At 35.6% G+C, this 21,269-nt stretch overlaps 1 pseudogene across 1 annotated transcript in view; it reads left to right on the forward strand.

Moving 5' to 3' along the window:
* LOC311598355 (ran guanine nucleotide release factor-like) overlaps positions 1-15,961 on the forward strand; it is a 282,936-nt pseudogene extending 266,975 nt beyond the window's left edge. Inside the window, exon 2 of the transcript in view lies at positions 15,479-15,961. The product of the transcript in view is annotated as a ran guanine nucleotide release factor-like (transcript). The remainder of the gene's footprint in view (positions 1-15,478) is intronic.
* The last annotated feature ends 5,308 nt before the right edge of the window (positions 15,962-21,269 follow it).

Raw genomic sequence — 21,269 nt, forward strand, 5'->3', positions numbered from 1 at the left:
TATTTACAATGTAGACATAGCAGTTAGTTCAAATAGCTGAGAAACAGTTTTAAAATGTTCAACATCCTTAACCATCAAGAAAATATAAATTAAAACTTCAGTGAGATTTTTTTTTCTCATCTCAGCCAGAACAGCCAAGATCATTAAAACAAATGACAACACATATGGCTTGGATGTAGGGAAGTGGAAACACTTATTCAGTGCTGGTATGATTGCAGACTCATAATTCTTCTACAGAAGTAATTGTGGATGTTCCTCAAAATGCTAAAAATCAGTGTACCATAGGATCTAACTATACTACTCTTGTCCATATACCCAAAAGACTTTATTCCTTACTACAGATAAACTTGATCAGCTCTGTTCATTATTTCACAATACATAATAGCAAGAAAGACCCTTAATGTTCATCAACTGATGGCCGAATAATAAAAACACAGCACATTTATACCATGGAACATTGTTCATCTGTTAAGAGAAAATGAAGTCAAAATATTTGCAGATGAATGTACATAGATGAAATTACTTTGAGTGAGGTAACCCAGCTTCTAGAACACAGTTATTGTCTGCTTTCTCTTATATGTATATGTTAGATTTTAAACATTAGATACATGAGTTTCAATCTGAATAACCAGATTATATAATAACCAGGATATAGGAAGGAATCACATGAGGGAAGGGAAATAGATTATAGTGTTATAAAGTAATAGAGCAGAAAGTAGATTATGAAGTTTAAACAAAGAGGTGATGGGATGGCCAGTCCAAGAGCAAAATATGGAGAGAAACAAAGACCTTCTGAAATAGTCATGTAGAAATCATCTACTGAAGAAAGCAAGTGCCTAAATTATATAAATGTATGAGAGTGATTTACATGGAATCACGGGTGAGACAGTACCCCGAGTAGGCATTTTATGTCACCAAGTCAAAAGAACTCCTTTTCCTGGAATAAGCTAAATCTTGTTGAGACATTGCCCGAAGAGATCTAATAGATCTCATATAATAATAATCTCAATAAATACCATAATATTTGGGCTACTGCAAAGTCTACTGTTTACTCCTCAAAACTCTATGGTAGGACCATGATGCTGAAGATACAACTAACTCGTCTCATCAAACAGAGAAGATGAATTGATGCCTAATTTGAAGCTTCACCTCTACAGACAATTGTTCATGGTTCTGGAAGGTACTTTGTATTCTACTGGAAGAAAGAAGCAGTAATCCATATAACCGAGTTTCAAAGCTGGTGACATACAATGGAGACCTGCCTTAAAGATATATTGGTGCAATAGTATGAGCAAAAAGGTTAGGAAAGTAACCAACCTGTGTTCTTATTCAATATAATAATTTAAAATTCTACTCCATGAGATGGAGCCCATACATGAAATTGACAAAGTAGTAAAGATTCTGAGAATATTTAGATTAAGGACAGGAGGGAAACCTACTACTAGCATTATGCTAAAGAAAGGTAACAGCATTTCTATAATCTTTGTGAAACTGATCCCTTTCCTCAGATTTGCTCTGATTCAGCTCTTTCCTACTTGCCTATTGCCCTTGATCCATCCAACAAGATGTGTATATACAACAATAATTCATTGGTTTCTCTTACTCTACATTATTTTCTCTAGAAGGCTTCTCTTTGCTCTCACCTCATTTAGCTTTTAGGAAGAAACATATTTGAAATAATTCTACAAGAAAAAACTGCCTTACTAAACTTTTAACAAATTTCCTTTGTTCTTATAACAAACAGAAAGAACCCTTACAGTAATAAAAGCTGCCATATTTATCCTATTTCCTATTATGATTAGATCATAACTGGTGTGATCTAAATAAAATATATTTCCATTTCCATAAGCTCATGTATTTGAACACCTGGTCTCAAGTTGAGGGTGCCATTTGGGAAGTTTATGGAACTTTCAGATGCCATCATTTCTGCAGATGCTTTGTCTCTGGGGGCAGACTTTGAGGACTCAAAGTCAGGCTCCATTTCCTGTTCTCACTTTTTTTCCTTTTGTTATTGTTGTTGATGATGGTGATGATGAAATGTGTTCATAATGGTTTGCTGTCTCCTTTATTGTTATGTTTCTCTGAAGAGGCATCATGATTACCGCACATACATAATAGAAAGTATTTAAAGAGGAATTTGCTTGTAGGTTCAGATGGTTAGTTCACTACCAGAGTGGTAGGAAGCAGATAAGCATGACAAAGTAGCTGTAGCTGAGAGCTTTACCTTCTGATCCATAGGTTGTCACAGAGAGAGAGAGAGAGAAAGAGAGAGAGAGAGAGAGAGAGAGAGAGACAGAGAGACAGAGAGAGAGACAGAGACAGAGACAGAGACAGAGACAGAGACAGACAGAGAGAGAGAGAGACAGAGAGAGAGACAGAGAGACAGAGAGAGAGAGACAGAGAGACAGAGAGACAGAGAGACAGAGAGACAGAGAGACAGAGAGACAGAGAGAGAGAGACAGAGAGAGACTGGGCCTGGCTTAGTGTGGGAATTTGAAGCCTCTGAGCCCAACCTCAGTGACACATCCCCTCTAACAAGCCCATGCCTCTTAATTCTTCCCAAACAGTTTCACTAAGTGGTAACTAAGCATTCAGATACACAAGTCTGTCAGGGACATTCTCATTCAACTCTGCACAGCTGCTAAATGCCAGACTGGCTCACAGTCCTTGATCCCTTTCTCCCCTGCCAGATTGGATAAATAGGTCTATTGATGCTGCAAAACAAAAACAAACACTTCTTCCCTAAGTTATTTTTTGTCTGGCACTCTAGGACAATAACAGAAAACAAACAAGCGCATTAGCATTATTAACATTTGCTTTTCCAGAGATGTCTCCTTGATCTTTATTTTGTTATACAAAAAGCCCCAATAGAAAATACGATCTCAGTTGTCCAGATAATATGTATATTAAAATAAAGAAGATGCAATCTTTTATTTTACTTGGTCAGTCATTGATATCTTCGGCTGACAGATGGTTATATAATGGAAACTCTTTTTCTCGTATGTCTAGATGCTGTAAGTTAAAGCTCAGGTTGTTAAGCGTAAGCCCACTGGTTTAGTTTTCTAGTTGCCTTATAGATGGCTGTGCTCTTGTCTAAACTTACCTCTCTTTTTCTCTGTGATTGTAGACCCTAAGAATCTAATTTGAATCTAAATGTCTTCTGTTCATAAGGACAGTGGTAGCATGGTTAAGAACTCACACTTCCAGTCTTATTTTAATTTCATCACCTTTTAAAAGGGCCTATTTATAAATACATATGCATTAGTAGTGCTTCTAGAATGTAAAACTATGAGTTAAAGACGCAAAACTCAGTCTGTAACATCCTAGAAAATAATTCAAATAAAGACATTAAAATACATACTGGGTGTTTGTTGTTGTTGTCTCTCAATTTCTTTTGAGATGAGTTTTTGATGGCATAGAACATATTTAATTTCCTTTCTCATCTCTTTGTGTCTAATTACCTGGCACTTTGTTAGCAATAAAGCAAAACAAAGTTGTTCAATTTTATTGCATGAAATTGGAGCAAATACAAGCATACAAAATCATCACTGAACAATGGAATTTTCTCTTACTATCTACATATCCTTAATGTATTAACTATTAAAAATACAGCTCTTGAGAAAGAAGCCTGTAACTTTGTGTAATCAAATTTGGAGGTTTTAATACTTTCAATCTAACTTCTTATACAACTGTATTGCTAATAAAAGTTGTAAACATTCAAAAATTATTTGGCTTGTGTCTTTTCGATGCTCCAGCTTTAATTTTGTACCTTGGACTCTGCTGTGAAATAATGAAGAGAGGTGATAACCTCCAATATTTCTGCAGAGAAGTAATCAAATTGAATTTATTTTTAGAACTAATTTTAAAAAGAAAACTAATGAAGTCCTATGCGTTTTATATGTATTTGCTCAGCAATAACAAGGATAAAATAGTTTTCTTCATAATAACTCATTTTACTAATTTTTTAAACCATGAATTTATATAAAAAAATAAAGCATATTAGCTGTGTAGACTATAACTACATCTGTATATATTAGTTTGATCTATGTATTCTTTACCATAAATCCAGGAGGCTTCTATTGTCTTTACAAAAATAGGATAAAATTAAATTGGGCTTTTAGGATGCTAACATCTTCTAGAAATAGCAGATATTTGATTATTTGATAGATCTGAAATTAGGATGCCTATTGCTGTAATACAGTGTCATTAATGAAGGAACCAAAACCAATCACTAACCCACTCAAGTCAGCACAAATGTCTTATAAAATGATGTTTTATTAAATTTAAATTCTGCCTGCACATGTTAATTTTAATTTTAAGGCTAAGTAAAATAACCCTCAGGTTTCTTTCTGGAACCTGAAATCCTAGTACAAAGTTTTCTCCTTTAAATGTTTGATTTCAGTCTGCATCTGATTCTCTTGCAAGGCTGTGAAGCCTTCTCCTTTCATGCAGGATCTCTGCCATTATATGTAGGTGTTAATTTCTGCATCAACGAGAACACCAGGCAGATTAGATTAGCCTTACCCTGTTGGTCCTCTTTTTCATTTAGTGACATTTGAAAGGGTTTATCTCCAAATATGTTTTTATTTTAAAGCACTATTGGTTGCAGTATAAAAACGTCAACTATCCTGATGCAATGATTCATACTTTAACAGGCAGGATCAACCAGCTATGGGATGTTAATTCTGAAATCATTTTTCAGTGCTCAATAAAACTTACTCTCTTGAGATGTGGCTGCTTCTGTCAGTATTAGGTGTATTAGGCATCAAGATGCCACAGCTAGAATCAAGGACTTCAAGCATGTACACTGCAAACTAAATACTGCATTAACGGATCAGGAAACTGACAGAGCAGTACATAGAATTTTGTAGCACTCTTTCAGAACTGGTTAAAATATTATCAGTTATCATCTTATATTTATTCCTTTTATAGCTTTTAGTCTAATTGGGGCTCTGATTGCTTCACTTTTCATGAGTCTTTGACTGGATATAAATGGGTATATAACTTTGTGTTTTTATTTAAATAGTTATTAAATTTGAATAAATCTATTGCATTATATCACGTTTCCCCATTATAGTAATTTTTATTCATTGTTAAAGAATTTACTACCAAAATGTTAATTTTACAGTCACATTAAATAAGTATGTTAAAATTCATAAAACTGCAAAGCAGACTTTCTTTCTAAAAGTGAAATGGTGTTAGTATAGGAAATGTTCAAATCATTTTAGAGTGAGATATTACAATCTGTAATCTGAGTGGATTTTAGTAGATTTTAGCATCCTTTTCCTTCTTCTAGATTGAGTGATTCCTCCTATGAGATTAATATCTTAGACGGAACATTTCTATGAGGCCACATTCAAGTGAAAATTTGAAACTAAAGCAAGTTAAAAAGAAAACTTCAAAGTAAATCTCACACTTGATTAATTTTATATTGAAGAAATATCAATTCCAACATAATGGCTGACATTTCCATGAATGGTTTCAGGAAATTGTTTTAGGTCATAAGATTAATTATTTGAAAAGTTATGACATTAGTCAAATTTCTCTCAATGATGCTTACTGAAATTCTGAAAGAACAACAGGTAACTGTTCTACAAATAAGCAAATTGAGGTTATGGATGTTTAAATATTTAATTTAATCATTTATACTGTTCATATATACATGTGTCATGAACAAACGCACATAAGACTTTCGTACCTTCTATGTAATGCATGGTAATAACTTTCCAATGAAATATAAAAAATAACAAAAAGCCATTGAATTGTACAGCTGTTATTTAGAACTCTGATCTTCAACATTAATTTACTGTTGAAGCTCATTATGCTAACCCTGTAGAAAGAGTCAATATGCATGAAAGTGAGGTGAGGACACTATTTTATTTGATTAGAGCATGTGAATTTTGACTGGAACTCTTTGTGCAATATACCTATGCTTTGTTTTGTCTGCTTCTTCTACTTTCCATGTCTTAGACAATTGAATATCGAACAATCTTATGGTTGAATTTTATTGAAAAATAATGTTCTTGTTTATTTCCTTGTGGGGTGTGTGTGTGTGTGTGTGTGTGTGTGTGTGTGTGTGTGTGTGTGTTTAAGTGTGTGACAGAGTGTGATGCACTGAAGATGTTAAGTACTTGGATACCCTTCCCTCTGCACTCAAGAGTTGCTGAATGTATTTCCCATTGAGTTCTAATAGGAAAGATGGCAAAGCTTTGGTTGAACATTTTTTGGAAATTTCCACCTAATGCTTTAGAAATATATGTCCTCCTGACAGCAATTTTTGTGGCTATTTCTTCTGAGATAACACCTTGTACTTTAGAACAAAGCTCAATAAGACACAGGATGTTCTAAAAGAGGGGAAACATGCAATCCTTCAAGGAAGCTCATTGACCCCAAGAAACAAACAATTCACTGGTGCCAAGAAGGCTGAAAAACTGACCATATTCATGAGCCTCTTCTGTCTCTCAAGCCTAAGTAGTCAGTAGTGTCTGCTGAGAGACACTCCTCGATAAGCTGAGCTACTGAAAGTAGCTCTTCAATCCACTAAAGTAGCCTGCAGTATGTGCAGTCTACCAAGGTTTCCAGATTTTGGAAACTATCACTCATTCTGGGGTAGGCTGCTGCTGCTGAAGCTGTATTTGAACGGTCTCTATTCATGTCACTAATCCTTTACTCATATTCCTGTAACTAGCCCAGTACACTTCACTGGCCACAAAAGGTTCCCTCAGGTAGTTTCCTTGATTTGGTGTGTTGTTGGTTCATTGTCAGTGATGAATAGGTATTTGTTTATGTCTCCACAGGAACAGTGTAACAAAATGTGCTTGCTATTTTTTTCTAGCATTTCCAGAAAATCAAGTCATTGAAAACCTAAATATAAACATTGATTTCATCTTTGTGCACCATACAATATACTTTTATGACATCTTCTAACACTACTGTTACAATTTAAATAAGGTATAATATTTTGTAATTAATAACTCTAGAAGAATTTTAGTCTAGCAACATGACTGCTCTGGCAAGAAATCCAAAACCTAGGTCTGTAGGATCTCGCTGGAATGCAGACATGTTCTTAGTATACATCTTTAATCTCTCTCACGGGAATACAAACTTTTCATTTCTCTGGTGGGAATAAATATCTAATTGAAGCAAAGTGATGAATTAAAAAAGATTTGACAGAATGAGTCAGGGATAGGATATGCCCAACTATCACAAAAATAAGACAGTAAAGAGAAGCTAATTCACATAAGCACAATAGAGTTGATTCCATAGAATAGGGTACAGTAGAAAAAAAGTAGAAAGGACAACACAGCTGAGTGCAGTAGAATAATCAGTAGAGAAAACAGTACAATAGAGAAAAAGAGTAGAGTTAAGTGCAGTAGAGTTCATTAGAGAAAACAGTACAGTAGAGTTGAGTTCAGTCATTTAGCTAAACATCAGTGTGGAGTCAGTTGAGTTGAGTTGAGTGGAGTTGAGTTGAGTTCCTGCAACTGAGTGAGTGCAGTGCAGTGGATTTGAGTTCAATCATGAGTTCCTACATAGGCAGATGAGCCAGAGAATAAGAAGGAGCCAAAGACTGGAACAAATTACCAGAGTTAGTTTGAGTATAAGCAGAGCAATTCAGTCAGACGCTAAGCAAAAAGAGTTCAAATCAGTCAGCTTAAGGAGGAAATTGAGCCAGTACCCTAAATTGAACCAGCCAGGAACAGTTCTGAAAGATTTAGAAAAGGTAAGCTTATTCTGCAGTAAGACTTCAAGATGTAAATGATTTTGTCATGTATTCAGGTCAAATACTAATTAGCTTTTAATAAGATTTAAAATTAGAGTCAGTTAAGTTGACCCAACATATTGAATAAGATGGATATTTTTGCAAGTTGATTCACAGTATTGACTGTTTTGAATTGAGACAACTTCCTTTAAACCTTCACTATCAGTTTAACTTTTACTGATCTTTTGCCCAATTGTTTGCTCCTTGACTTAATGGGAAATGTGCTTGTTTTGATATTGTTTGTCTATTCCTTCCCTACCTTTTTTTTTTTTTTTTTGAGACAGTATCTCTAACCCAGGCTGGTTAAAAATTTACTATAAAGCTGAGGATGATTCTGAACCCTGATCTTCCTGATTCCCCAATAGGAATCACATAGTCCTTTGGTGGGGATACAGATGTCTACTGTCTTGCACACTTTATGTGGTATTAAGAGCCAAATTCAAATATGTATTGACTGCTAAGCAGGTACTCAAAATCTCTGTTTTAGGACCAAAATGTGTCATTCATCAATATTACTGGAATCACTTAAAGACACCAAAATATGTAGTTGACTGCATCACTGTAGTCTTGGAAATCCACAAAGGGTAAAAGACACACAAAGAAAGAAGAAGTGGGGCTCTATCTCTGCATACCCAGACAAATAACTCTGGAATTAGAACTAATGCTTGAGTGTGTTGAACAACACCATAAATTCTTTCCTTCCATTCTTCCTTCTCTCTCCCTCCCTCACTTGCTCCCCCTCCCTTGTTTCTTTCTTTCCTTCTTCACTTATTTATTGACTGTGAGTAAGTTGTATATATGTACTGTACTATTTGCACAACTGTGTGTTGGTATAGCCTTGTGCTTTTGTGCAGAAAGCAAGAGAGGAAGTTGTCTTGCTCAATCATTGTTGGCTTTATGCTTTATTAGGCAGGATCTCTCAATTAACCTAGGTTGGATCAAACTGTTTCCATCCCAAGAATTTTCAGGGTACAAGTGCTTTGATGTGAGCTTTAGGTGTAGATCTTATGCTATTTTCCATTTTCTTTACCAAATGTTCTATAATATTTGTACTTTTTACATTTTGAATTTTAGTTGCCCAATATTAATTAACTACCTAGATACACGGGAAGACTAGAAGTATGCTTGTAATGGCTGATAACAGAAATGCTGGGAAGCAGGAAAAAGCAGAGGATTTGATACTGGAGCTCAAGAGGCATGCTGACAACAAATCCAGCCAAATAACCTTTCCTTTTTCTCCTTGCAAGTGATTGTATAGGATCCCCTTACTCTGGTCAGCACAATCAGATCTACTCTAGCTTTGTATTCAAATGCTAACATGTTACCCAAACATCCTGACAGATATACTTAAAATAATTTCCTGCTACAGTCATCTGATAGTTATAACCTTGATTTCCTAATAAAAAAAAAACTTGGCTATCCTTCTATCTCTCTAATTTCATATCCAAATAGCATTGACTTTCGAAATTTAGATATTGAAGTATTCACTTTTCAAAACTATGGCTTTAATTGGAAATACCTAACAGTTTTTTATTCTTGTTTTGTTAAGCATATCAGTTGGTGGAATTCTCTCATCAGTTTATAATTTCATTTTAGACATTTCTCTTAAGTTTGAATGAAACTAGAACAATAAGCATTGACTGTTAGAATAGACATACTTTTCCATTAATGCACATGTGTCAAACAGAAGACCCTCTGCAATAGAGTGCAACCATTTTTTGAACCAAGAGTTCTTGGAAACATACAAAATGAGTCCCAGTTAAAACTAGTGCCAGCCTTAGCAGACTAATTGTTTACTTTTCATTAGAAATTAGGATGCATTCTCCCGGGAACAGAATGTTTCAGGTGAATATGCTGGGCTTTGTGTTAATTAAAAATCAGAACAGAACTAAGATTGATAAAACGAAAAGCTGGTGGTTGTTAAGCACAGGGAAAGCACTGGGAAGAGATTTGGGATTTGATAGCTGTGTAGAGCCTTGAGTTACCAGTGGCTTACTGTAATAGTTTGTCAATCTATAGCAAAATGTCTCTTAAATATGTGCCACATGTTGGGTTATGGTTTTTTAAGATTTCAGATTTCGGTTATTATTTTATATTCTATTCATTTTAAAAATAAAATAATGATTTCATTCTAAGTACAAATGTGCACTAAATATAAAGTGACATTGAGAATTTAAAAATAAATGTATCGGCAAGTTTACAATTCTCATTTTCATGCAGAAATGATTTTTCATAATTTACTATTTCATTGAGTTACATACCATAGACAAATTATAACATTAGTGACAATGTAAAATATATTTCCAAATTTACCATCATCTCTTAGAATAAGGACACACAACAAAAATAATGAAGGATAATATCATGGAAATATAAACAATATTATATCAACAGTGTAATTATTAGCTAAACTGAATTGTTTTTTGTATTTTCTTTTTTCTTTAAAAAATATATATTCTTTTTAATATTTTATTAATGTATTCATATTGTATATCAATTGTTCTCCCATCCCTTGTATCCTCCCATTCCTCCCTCCCTCCCATTTTCCCCTTACTCCCTTTCCCTATGACTGTGACTGAGGGGGACCTCCTCCCCCTGTATATGCTCAGAGGATATCAAGTCTCTTCTTGGTAATTCATAGAAATGTCTTAAAGAAGAGTCATTTTGAAAGACAATAAAATCATAAAGAAAATACAAAACCAGTTTGTATTCCCACCAGCAATGAAGGAGTGTTCCACTGTCTCCACATCCTCGCCAGCATGTGGTGTCACTTGAATTTTTGATTTTAGCCATTCTGATGGGTGTAAGATGAAATCTCAGTGTCGTTTTGATATGCATTTCTCTGATGACTAAGGAGGTTGAGCGTTTCTTTAAGTGTTTCTCAGTCATTCAATATTCCTCTGTTGAGAATTCTCTGTAAAGTTCTGAGCCTCATTTCTTAATTGGGTTATTTGGTTTGGTGGTGTTTAATTTCTTGAGTTCTTTATATATTTTGGAAATTAGACCTTTATCAGAGAAATGCAAATCAAATGATAATGGTTTTAGTGTGAAGTTAGATTCATTCTATATCTTACCTATCATCACTAATGTTTCAATGCATACACCTGTATATTTCTTAAAATGCTTTGTTTTCCCTTCTATTTCCTGTGGACATACGTTTAGTAGAGAATCTCCTAGGCTATATGGTAGTTATATGTTTATATTTAATTTTGAGATATGCACAATAATTACTATATTGATTTTACTGATTTATAATTTCGTCCATAATCTGCATGTCTTCTTTGTTTCCAAATTTTGATACTTTATCTTTTCTATTTTTAATAAATGTAATTATTACTCTTATTCTGTGTCATTATTAGTAGAGCACTAAGGTTTTAATTTACATGTGTATGATGATTATTAATATTGAAGTATTGGTAACTGCACAGATTGAAAAAACGGTTGATGACATGTGTTACTTAAATGACATATATTATACTTTTTACAATTTAGGAAGTCTTCAAGGTTACATATAAATCATTATTTATTGTTGTTATAAAACATAATCACTATTCAAGATTTTTAGTGATAACCAGTATAAGCTTAAGGCAATTAAGAAATAGAATTAAATTAAATTGATCTAAGTATAGAGCAGGTGTACACTACCTGACCTGTACCAAAATCTTTTCCATTCTCCCAGTAACTGTTGAAATGCTTTGTTTACTTTATATTGCTTTTTTTGATGCAGAGAATACTCATATTCCCACAAAATTAAACTCTTAAATTTCTAACATTTCTGGATTTTATTTGATTTTGGTAACTATAATTACTATGTTATAGAAATACTAAAATATGAATAAACATTTTGATTTTCAGAGTAATTCTTTTCATACATATTGTATGTCAACAAATTTTTTCATGGTATTTTATTATTTATGTTAGCAAATTATTTTATTGCTTTTTCTGCTTTTCAATTATCCAGAGATGCTTAAAATTTTAGTTATTTCATATTTTATGGCCACAAATCATTTATCCTATAGAACATGACATGTTTCATCATGTTTGTAACAAAAAGAGAAGAAGTAAAAAATTCTTGTAAATAATAATATTTTAGTAACTGGAAGTAAGCTGCTGAGTAGGAAAGACTACACACACTGCTAACCTTTGAATTATGGAGGTTGAAGCAGGGTCTTTATTTACTTATTTAGGGCCACCATGGGCTATATAGGTGAGATCCTGCCTCAAAGCATGTAAAAGTATGAAATAAATAAATATAAGTAATATGAAATTAACAAAATATCACATACAATAAAAATAAATCTTATACTTGAATACTCAAATTTAAAAGGTAGATAGCTTGGGAATTCCTAATTCTATTGGCTTAATAAAGTTTGTAGCATAATCAAAATCAATGTGTTATAGTCATCATTGATTCAAATAAAATATATGCTTGAATTTCTTTCCCATCTGAGTCTTCATCTATCTGGCTAAATAGTTCCAAGGTAGTATACATAGAAACTGAATGCTAAAATAAGTTGTCTCTTACCACTCCATATTTAACATAAAATGTCACATCAGTTTTGAAAAATAATATTGTGACATGGTTTGTTGTAATGATAGACATTCTGTGAGACTTCTGACATTAACTTTAGTATACATGCATATAACTACATACTGATTCTATTGATGAATAGTTGTTCCTCTGTGTGTATAGTACAACGTCCAAACCTTAATATTATTCTCAATTCCTCTATTGAGTTTCACTGCATCTGTTACAGACAGATAAGCCTTGGTTGAAATAAAACAAACAAAGCACAGAACAAAACAAAAACAAGAAAGCTGAATATTCACCCTTACAAATCCATTAGCTCATTTGTGATATTTATTCTAACATCATTTCACAGACACAGTAGTGTGTAAAGAGAGAGAAACAGGCTGCAAAACCACGTTGGCACCATCTGCCTCCTTACAGTGAGTACGCTCAGTCAATAACTACTTGAATCTAAAAGTCCATCTCAATACTTTATCCATGTATCTTCTACAAAGATCCCCTGGATGGTTATTTAATTCTAATATTCACTTTACATCTTGGCTATAGCCCCATCTCTCCTCTCCTCCCGGTCCCACACTCATTGTTTGTTTCCCCTTGCCCCCACCTCTATTCCTCAAAGAAGGGGATCCCAACTCACACACCCCAGCATATCAAGTCTCATCACGACTGAGGGTATCCTGTTCTCCTGTGGCTTAGCAAGGTAGCCCTGGCATGGAAAAGTGATCCAAAAGCAGGCCAGAGAGTTTGTGTCAGAGACAGCTTCCATTCTCTTTACTAAGGGACCAATATGAGGACCTAGCTACCCATTCATTTCATCTGTGTAGAAGAGCTAAGGCTAGTTCATATATGGCCTTTGGTTCGAGCTTCAGTCTCCACAGTTCCCCCTGGGCCCTGAATAGTTGTCTCTGCTGGTCCTTTTCTTGAGCTCCTATCCTCTATGAGTGTTTCTATCTTTCCCACCACTCTTCCACAAGACTCCACCCAATGTTTTGTTGTATGTTCCTGCATCTGTTTCGATCCACTGCTGGGTGGGGGCACTCAGGGGACAGCTATGCTAGGCTCCTCTCTGAAAGCATAGCAGAGAATCCTTAGTAGTGTCAGGGGGTGGCTGTCTCCCATGAGGTGGGTTTCAGATTGGGCCTGCAGTTGGTTGGACATTTCCTCAATTTTGCTTTATTTTTATCTCTGTACTTCGTGTAGGCAGGGCAAGTTTGGGGTTGAAGATTATTTTTTTTGGAGGGGAGGGTTGCTGTGCCCTTCCTTCCACAAGTAGTCGTGTCTAGTTAGGGGGTGGCATCATCATCAGTCTCCATGACCACTGCTTCTAGGAGTCTCAGCTGGAGTTACCCTCCTATCCTCCCTGGAGCCTACCCTGTTGTAAGTATCCATCTTCTCACAAAGAAACCTCAACCAAGGTTCCCCTTCTCTTGGCAAGCCATCTGTCCTCTTGCCGTTGCTCTCCCAAAGTCTCATATGGACCCTGATTTCTCTCCGTGCTCCCTCTCTTTCCATGTTCCCTCTCTCTAGTCACTTCTGCTGTCTATTGTATTTCTGAGTGAGATTTAAGCATCCTTCCTTGGATCATCCTTGATCTTTTTTTTTTTTTAGGTGAATTGTAGTATGTTGATCCTGTGCTATATGGCTAAAGTCCACTTGTAAGTGAGCATATACCATCACTCAGCATGATCTTTTCTAGTTCCAGACATTTGCCTGCAAATTGTAAGTTTGTTTTTAGAGCTGAGCAGTATTCCATTGTGAAATGCGTCACCGTTTCTTTATCTATTCTTCAGTTGAGGGACATATGCATTGTTTCCAGTTTCTGGCTACTAAGAATAAAGTGACTACAAACAGAGTTGAGCAAGAGTCCTTGTTGTATGGTGGAGCATCTTTTCGGTATATGGCCAGGAGTTACACAGCTGGGACTTGAGGCAGAGCATTTCCTAGTTTCCTGAGAAAGCAAGAGATTGATTTCCAAAGTGGTTATACAAGTTTGCATTCCCACCAGCGATGGAGGAGTACCCTTCTTATTCCACGTCCTTGCCAGCATGTGCTGCCACTTGTGTTTTTGATTTTAGCAATTCTGATGGGTGTAAGATGGAATCTCAGAGTTGATCTGATTTGCATTTCCCTGATGACTTAGAAGGTTGAGCATTTCTTTAGGTGCTCCTAAGCCTTTCAGTATTCTTCTGCTGAGAATTCTCTGTTTAGCTCTGTATCCTGTTTTCAAGTTGGATTGTTCTGTTTGGTGGTGTTTAATTTCTTGAGGTCTTTATACAATTTGTATATTAGCCCGTTGTTAGATGCAGGCTTGGTGAAGATCTTTTCCCAGTCTGTAGGCTGCTCCCTTGTTCTACTGACAGTGTCCTCTGCCAACAGATGCTTTTCAGTTGTGTGTGGTCCTGTTTATTAGTTTTTGATCTTAGAGCCTGAGATGCTAGTGTTCTGTTACTGAAACTGTCTCCTGTGCCAATGAGTTCAAGGTTCTTCACCACTTCCTCTGCTAATAGACGTAGTGGTTTTATGTTGAAGTCTTTGGTCCACTTAGGTTTGAATTTTGTGGAGGGTGAAAAATTATGAAGTTTTAATTAAAACTGCTTAACATGATTTAGGCTATTATATGTGTGTGTGTGTGTGTGTGTGTGTGTGTGTGTGTGTGTGTGTGTGTGTGTAAAATATTATGTTCAAACTATATTAAGTTTATACTTTGAATCTATTATTAAAAGCTTTTACTACCTAAATCTTCACAACTCATTTATGGTAACTGTATGATGTTAATCAGTAAACATTTTAGTAAAGTACCTGCCTGTAAAACTGACTTTATTTACCAGATGTAACTGTCACCTCAGAGGTTTACTGTTGCCCAAGTTCACTCTTTCTACCTCTTTTTGAACTGGTGTTGGCTGGTTCAATTCAGCTGTTCTACCTCAGTCTTCCTTCCAAGCTGCCTGATTCTAATTGGCTTCAACCGAGAGCCTAGTATGCCAGGAGGAGGTGGTGACTGCTCCAGGGACCCAGGGGCAGGTGATGTCTCTAAGGTCCATATAGGTTTATTTGAAACCTAGCTGGTGTCCAGACTCAAGTCCTAGATCTATGGAGGCCACCAGAAACTATGCACTGTCCAGAGGTGCCTTCTCTGCCAATGTCTTCTCAACCCCCAACTCCCTCCTTGTGGCCACTGATACAAGTGACCTCCAACTGGTCTCAGATAACCAAGAAGTTTTCTGCCATCCTGTGACTGACCAGAGTCTGATCATGGAATTTCTGGAGCTGCAGGTCCACATGCGAAGCAAAGTGACTGCACAGTACCATTTTGAGGACATCGGCCAGTTGCAGGGTCTAGGGCCATGCATGTGTTATCTGTGCATCCTCTCTGTTTGGAGAGTTTATCCCTGAGGGACTGATTTCAAGATGCCTTGGTTCCTTTCTGGCAATCAGCAGATAGCAAAGGCTGTCACACTGCATCAGGACCTTGCTTCAGCTGCCCCAGTACCAGACTGATTTCTTCCTCACCTTCAACCAACCCCCATCTAACAGCAGGTCTCTCGACCCTGAAAATCTGTCACGTCCACCTTGGAGCCTTGGGTAACTTTCAACAACTGGTGACTAGTTTGACTCTCCATGACCGCAACATCTTTGGTCCCCAGGAAAGATGGTTGAAACACAACTGAGGACTCAGGGACCCAGTTCTGAGAGAGGGAATTCCTTTCTGCTTTTCCCTGGACATAAACATAAGATACCTCCTCTGCAGAAATAAACTTGCTTTATGAGCAGCAACAACAATAAAAAAAATGGCTTCTCTCATTCCTCACTGAATTGTTAAGCTTTGCCTTAAACTAATTCTGGCGATTTGTTTTACTCTTCCTGTTTGTTCCCTCTTGTTTTCAGGCTTCAACTGCCTGTGCAGAAATTCATGGATGAATTCAACTCTACTACGCTTCACTCACTCAACTGAACTTCACCAAGATCCAATCCATTCAACTGAACTGATCTGAACTGCTGTAAACTGAATTGCCAGTGCAGTGACTCTCAATTAACTCCACACTGACTACCAACTGACTGACCTCAGCTCGAATCCTTTCTTAAACTGCCTCTCTTTCCTTTCACTTTGTCTGTCCCTCAATGTATAGGATTAACTAACGTTACTCTGCTATGTTTGTATACAGGAGACTAACATAACTCCTCTGAGAGGCTTCACCCAGCAGCTGATAGAAATAGATGCAGAGACGCACAGCTAAACAGGAGATAGAGCTTGGGGAATAATATAGAATTGAGGGTAAGGATTGAGGGAGCTGCCAGGATCTTGGACTCCATAAGAAGACCTACAGAGTCAACTAACCTGGGTGCCTGGAGGCTCAGAGACAGCATTGCCAAGCAAAGAGCATACGTGGACCTGTCCTAGGCCCCCTGCACATTGGTGGTAGATTCACAGCTTGGTCTTCATGTGGGTCCTCCAGCAACTGAAGCAGGGACTCTCTCTGACTCCGAGGCTTGCCTCTAGATCTCATCTCCCTAATTAGGCAGCCTTCTTTGTCCTTAGTGGGAGAGGATGTGACTAGCCCTGCAATGACTCAATACACTAGAATGAGCTGGCTTCCTCCCCCTCCTCTGAGGAAAAGGAGGGGAATATTTGGGGAGGAGTTTATGAAGGGGGACTGGGAGGAGAAAAATGAAAGCTGTGATCAGGATGTAAAGTGAATAAATAAATAAATAAAATTAAAAAGAAAAGGTATGTGTTAAGGGCATGTCTGTATTTCCACAAGGGGGATTAAAGGTGTGTGGTGTGTTTGTATTCCAGATGGTTCGATCACACAGACCTAGGTCTTTGCATATGATCAGAACAGTCATGTTTCTGGGTCAAAATTAATCTACAACTTCCTATATTTAATTGAAATTATAGTGAATGAATAATATAGTAAATTAAACTATTGTTTTGTGTTATAAAACCCCTCAAATAATATTTTGCATTTTATCCTGGCCACACCGTGGGTATCAATGTCCTCATTGTCCTTTAGATATATATTGAATCTTAGTATGATTTTTAATAATAATTTCAAGTGTAGTATGTATAACAGAAATGTAATATAAATTATACATTTTTAGAACAATTCAATAATTTCTTAGTACATCTGTTTGTTCATTTCATGGCTCTTAGCTCTCTGATGAGCCACACATAATACAGGAAACCCACATCTTAGGTTGGCAATCATTAGTCAGTGCTAACAGTGTGTAAGAAAGTGAATCCATACTTGTGATCAATATAAGTATAAGGATGTAATATCAGCCAATAAAATAGCTGATATTACCAAGGTGGCTTGAATAATACGAATAGCTTAATCACACCACTATATATATATATATACAGTTCATTTGTGACATTTTAAGTAAAAACACCACATAAAATTATGTTAGCTTACAATAGTTTATATGGAAGAAAAATAATTATTGATGATACTAATGTCATTTTTATATAAATACAATTTTTACTAAACAAAAATAAATGAATTTCAACTAGAAAGCAACAGTTTCTTAGCTTTTAACTATATAAATGAATTTGTATAAATTTTTGTCTTATCAAATATAAGTTTGGTAGCATGTGTTCAAAACCAAATGCATCAAATACCTGAGCTATTTGCATCCAATCAGTACAGGAATGCAGTTAAGGCTTTCTAAGAAAATAAATTTGAAAGTAATTTATGGCAGCCATTCAAAAGAGAGATTTTACAAAATCAAAATGCACTTAGGAGCACTGCTCACACTAAATGGTAAGTTATAATATATCCAGTTGACAGCAAAGAAACCACATTATCAATAATAAATATCTATAAGGAGTACCTTGAATAGCTTAATAAAATAGAGTAAGTCAGTCTTTTATTTTATTTTATTTTTATTTATTTATTATTTTACATATACAGTTATATTATTTGACATATATACAATAAACTACCTATAGCAAGAAAAACCGTGACGCAATGAGGCATTATATGAATGTTACATTCTTAGTGTTTTGGCTATTTGTACTTGACAGTCTTGAAGAAAACATCTTTCCTACCTTGGTGCATCTAAAATTCTGAATGTAAATCAATCTCCGTCGCATCTAGTCATTATCTACTTAAAACATCTATCTAGACCTAAAAATATCTCAACTCCTACACAACTAAGCTTCATTTTAAAATTAAGCTACCTAGTCTTCAACTCCATCAGAGACTTGAGAAGGAATAAACTTGATTACCTGAGTATGCCAGGAGTGCAGATTAGTAGCTTTCCAAATGAGACGATGACAGAGACAGTTTGCTACCTGAACAGTCACCCAACGCTCTCTATAATGTTGGAGCATCTTCTTCAGCCTTCTGACCCAATATATCTTACAGACATATTTGTGAGGCAGGAGCTGTTAAGGACTTGCTTACCCCATGTTGCCAGAGTGTTTGCCATCGACTCTGCTTTCATACAAGCTTGTCATTAAGTCAGTCTTAAAACTATTTACCATATAAGTGATTGCAGAAAAAAACCACATGGATAAATATGATAAGATCTAGTAAATTACAGGTTTAATTCTATCTACCATGTAAGTAGAACAGAGATAAACATGTTGGCAAAGATGATAAAGCTTAAATACTAAACATAGGGAAAATTTAGAAGAGATAAAACATATTACATAAAATTTCATTTGAAAATCTTTAGAGCTTCAATGTATGTGCAGACAGGTTTTGAGCATGAAAGAATATTGAACATAAAGGAGAGTCTGAATAATAATGGGAACTTTTTGTAAAAATGTTTGAATTTATAAAAATGCATCTACACAGCTTAGAATGAAAGAGTATCATATGGAAGTCTGAACACCCATGAAATCAGAGGACTGAATATTGTTAAATCATGCTACCATTTTACTTGCTTAAATTTCTCTTATAGTTTAAAATCAACTGAAAAATGTCCCATAATGCTTTTTCAACATAATACAGATTATGTAAAAAAATTAATAAGTGTATGTAGTACAAACAAAAATAATATTAAGGAAACAAATAGATATTATTAAATTAATTGAGCACAATATTTACAGTTGTTCTCAGTTCATCAAAAATAACTGAGAAGAAAGAAAAGGAAGAAACAAAAAAGTATTTAGTAAAGGATGAGGGAACATGTTTATTATATAAAATGAAATTTAAAACAAAATGTCATAATTCAAAAAGAATTATAGCTACATATTTTTTTTTATTAAACAAACTACTTTTGGTAATCATATGGTACTGATTACTCCAGGTTCTGAGGATACATTTCAGGCACCAAGGTAAAAATGTAAAGCAAGGCAGATATAGCTCTTCAAATTTCATCTGACGATAGTCTTACGTATGATTATGTGTGAAATTCATGCATAGAATATTTACTTGTTCATAGGTTTCATTTCTTCCCAAGAGATTCCATAATTGGCCCTTCTGTGTGCAGCCTCTGCCTTCTATAGTCTTCAACAGCATCATTACTGAGAGAAACAGCAGGACATAGCACGGTGAATATTCTAAAGGACCGAGGAAGCACTTATAATCAGTCACTGCATTATTCTGCGTAACTTTTAAAACTAAGAGGATGGCACAAGAATGTTCCGTTCTCAGGCCCCCTAGTGATCACAATTTTGGGTGCAATAACACGTATTAGTAGTAGCACATGGAATTAGAGGCCGTACTTGCTTTTTTAAGCAAACAAATTCAGAGAATGGTTGGAGATTCGGGTAGTAGTTTCAAAAATCACTGCTTTAGTGGCTACTGAGGAGTAATGGAGAAGGGATGAGAGAGTGAAGCAACACTTTTGCCAAGGCTAGAGGGAGTTTCATCTCTTTCAGTGCGATGTCAATGAAGTGGTGGTGCTAGCCTCCTGCTCCGTCAATACCAGACACCTTGAGGGCAGCTGTTGCAATGAAGTCAGCGTTCTATTTGTCAATTACAGATGTCAAAAGAAAAGTTGCCCAGGCATTTCAAATGGACAACTTTTCGTTTCATACTTACAAAAGTTAGGTCAGGAGTAAGGGAGCACAAAACAGAAACTGAAGCATTCAGTAAGAATTATTCCTAGGGCTGCACGGCAAGGCAAAGAAACATGTTTCCTGCTTGTCAGTAAGTGGGTCTCAGAGGAGAGAGTCAGTTTCGTCAGAGATATAGGCACAGAGCACGTGCCCTGGGTCTTGGAATAGATTTTAATTAACTCAATGGACACACACAGAGATGATGTGAAAGGAAGAAGCACAATAATCCGTAAGAAGGGTTAAAGTGAGAGAGGCAGGGGTAATAAGAGAGGATATTTGGGCATGAAAAATGACTAACATTATTATAAAAATGCATGAAGCTTTCAAAGAATAAAAATAACATATAGAAATCACTTGATAAAATTTCATGGGTTTTCTAGAAGCAAACAAAAGAGCTTTTGTGGAAGAAAACTTAACATTGAACAAAGAAGTTCAAATTGGTGGAAATATTCTCAAAAGAGACAAACTCTCATCTCAGAGAAGCATAAAACCCACTAGAGATTGATGACACACAAATATGGAATAAATGAATTTACTATTAATATGGTTAAATACTTCTGTGATTTCTATTTCTCTCAATAAATTTTTGATTCTTTAATCATTAATCTGAAAGTCTGTTTCCCGCTTTTATGTTCTTTTTTGTAGCCTTTTACCAAAAACAGTAATAGCCAGTATACACAATCTCATTTTCTCTCTGGTTTTCCATTTGATTTACTCCACTGACACTTTCATTCACACAATTTCAGACTGAGTTCATGTCAAGGCTGAGAGTGGCTTTCATCTTGTCAGATGCAATGGTCACTTTGAGCTCTCATCTATCTTGACCATGAACCTGCGTGACCTGCCATGGCACTTTGTTGTTTTCCTTCCAAAAGCACTACTTCATATAATCCATTATTACATCACTTTTATCATCCCAAACTCCAGTTTTTAGAAAAATCTATAAAATCCACAAGCATAGCTTT

This window comes from Acomys minous, assembly GCF_964271855.1.
Source record: "Acomys minous genome assembly, chromosome: 5".
Taxonomy (NCBI): Eukaryota; Metazoa; Chordata; class Mammalia; order Rodentia; family Muridae; genus Acomys; species Acomys minous.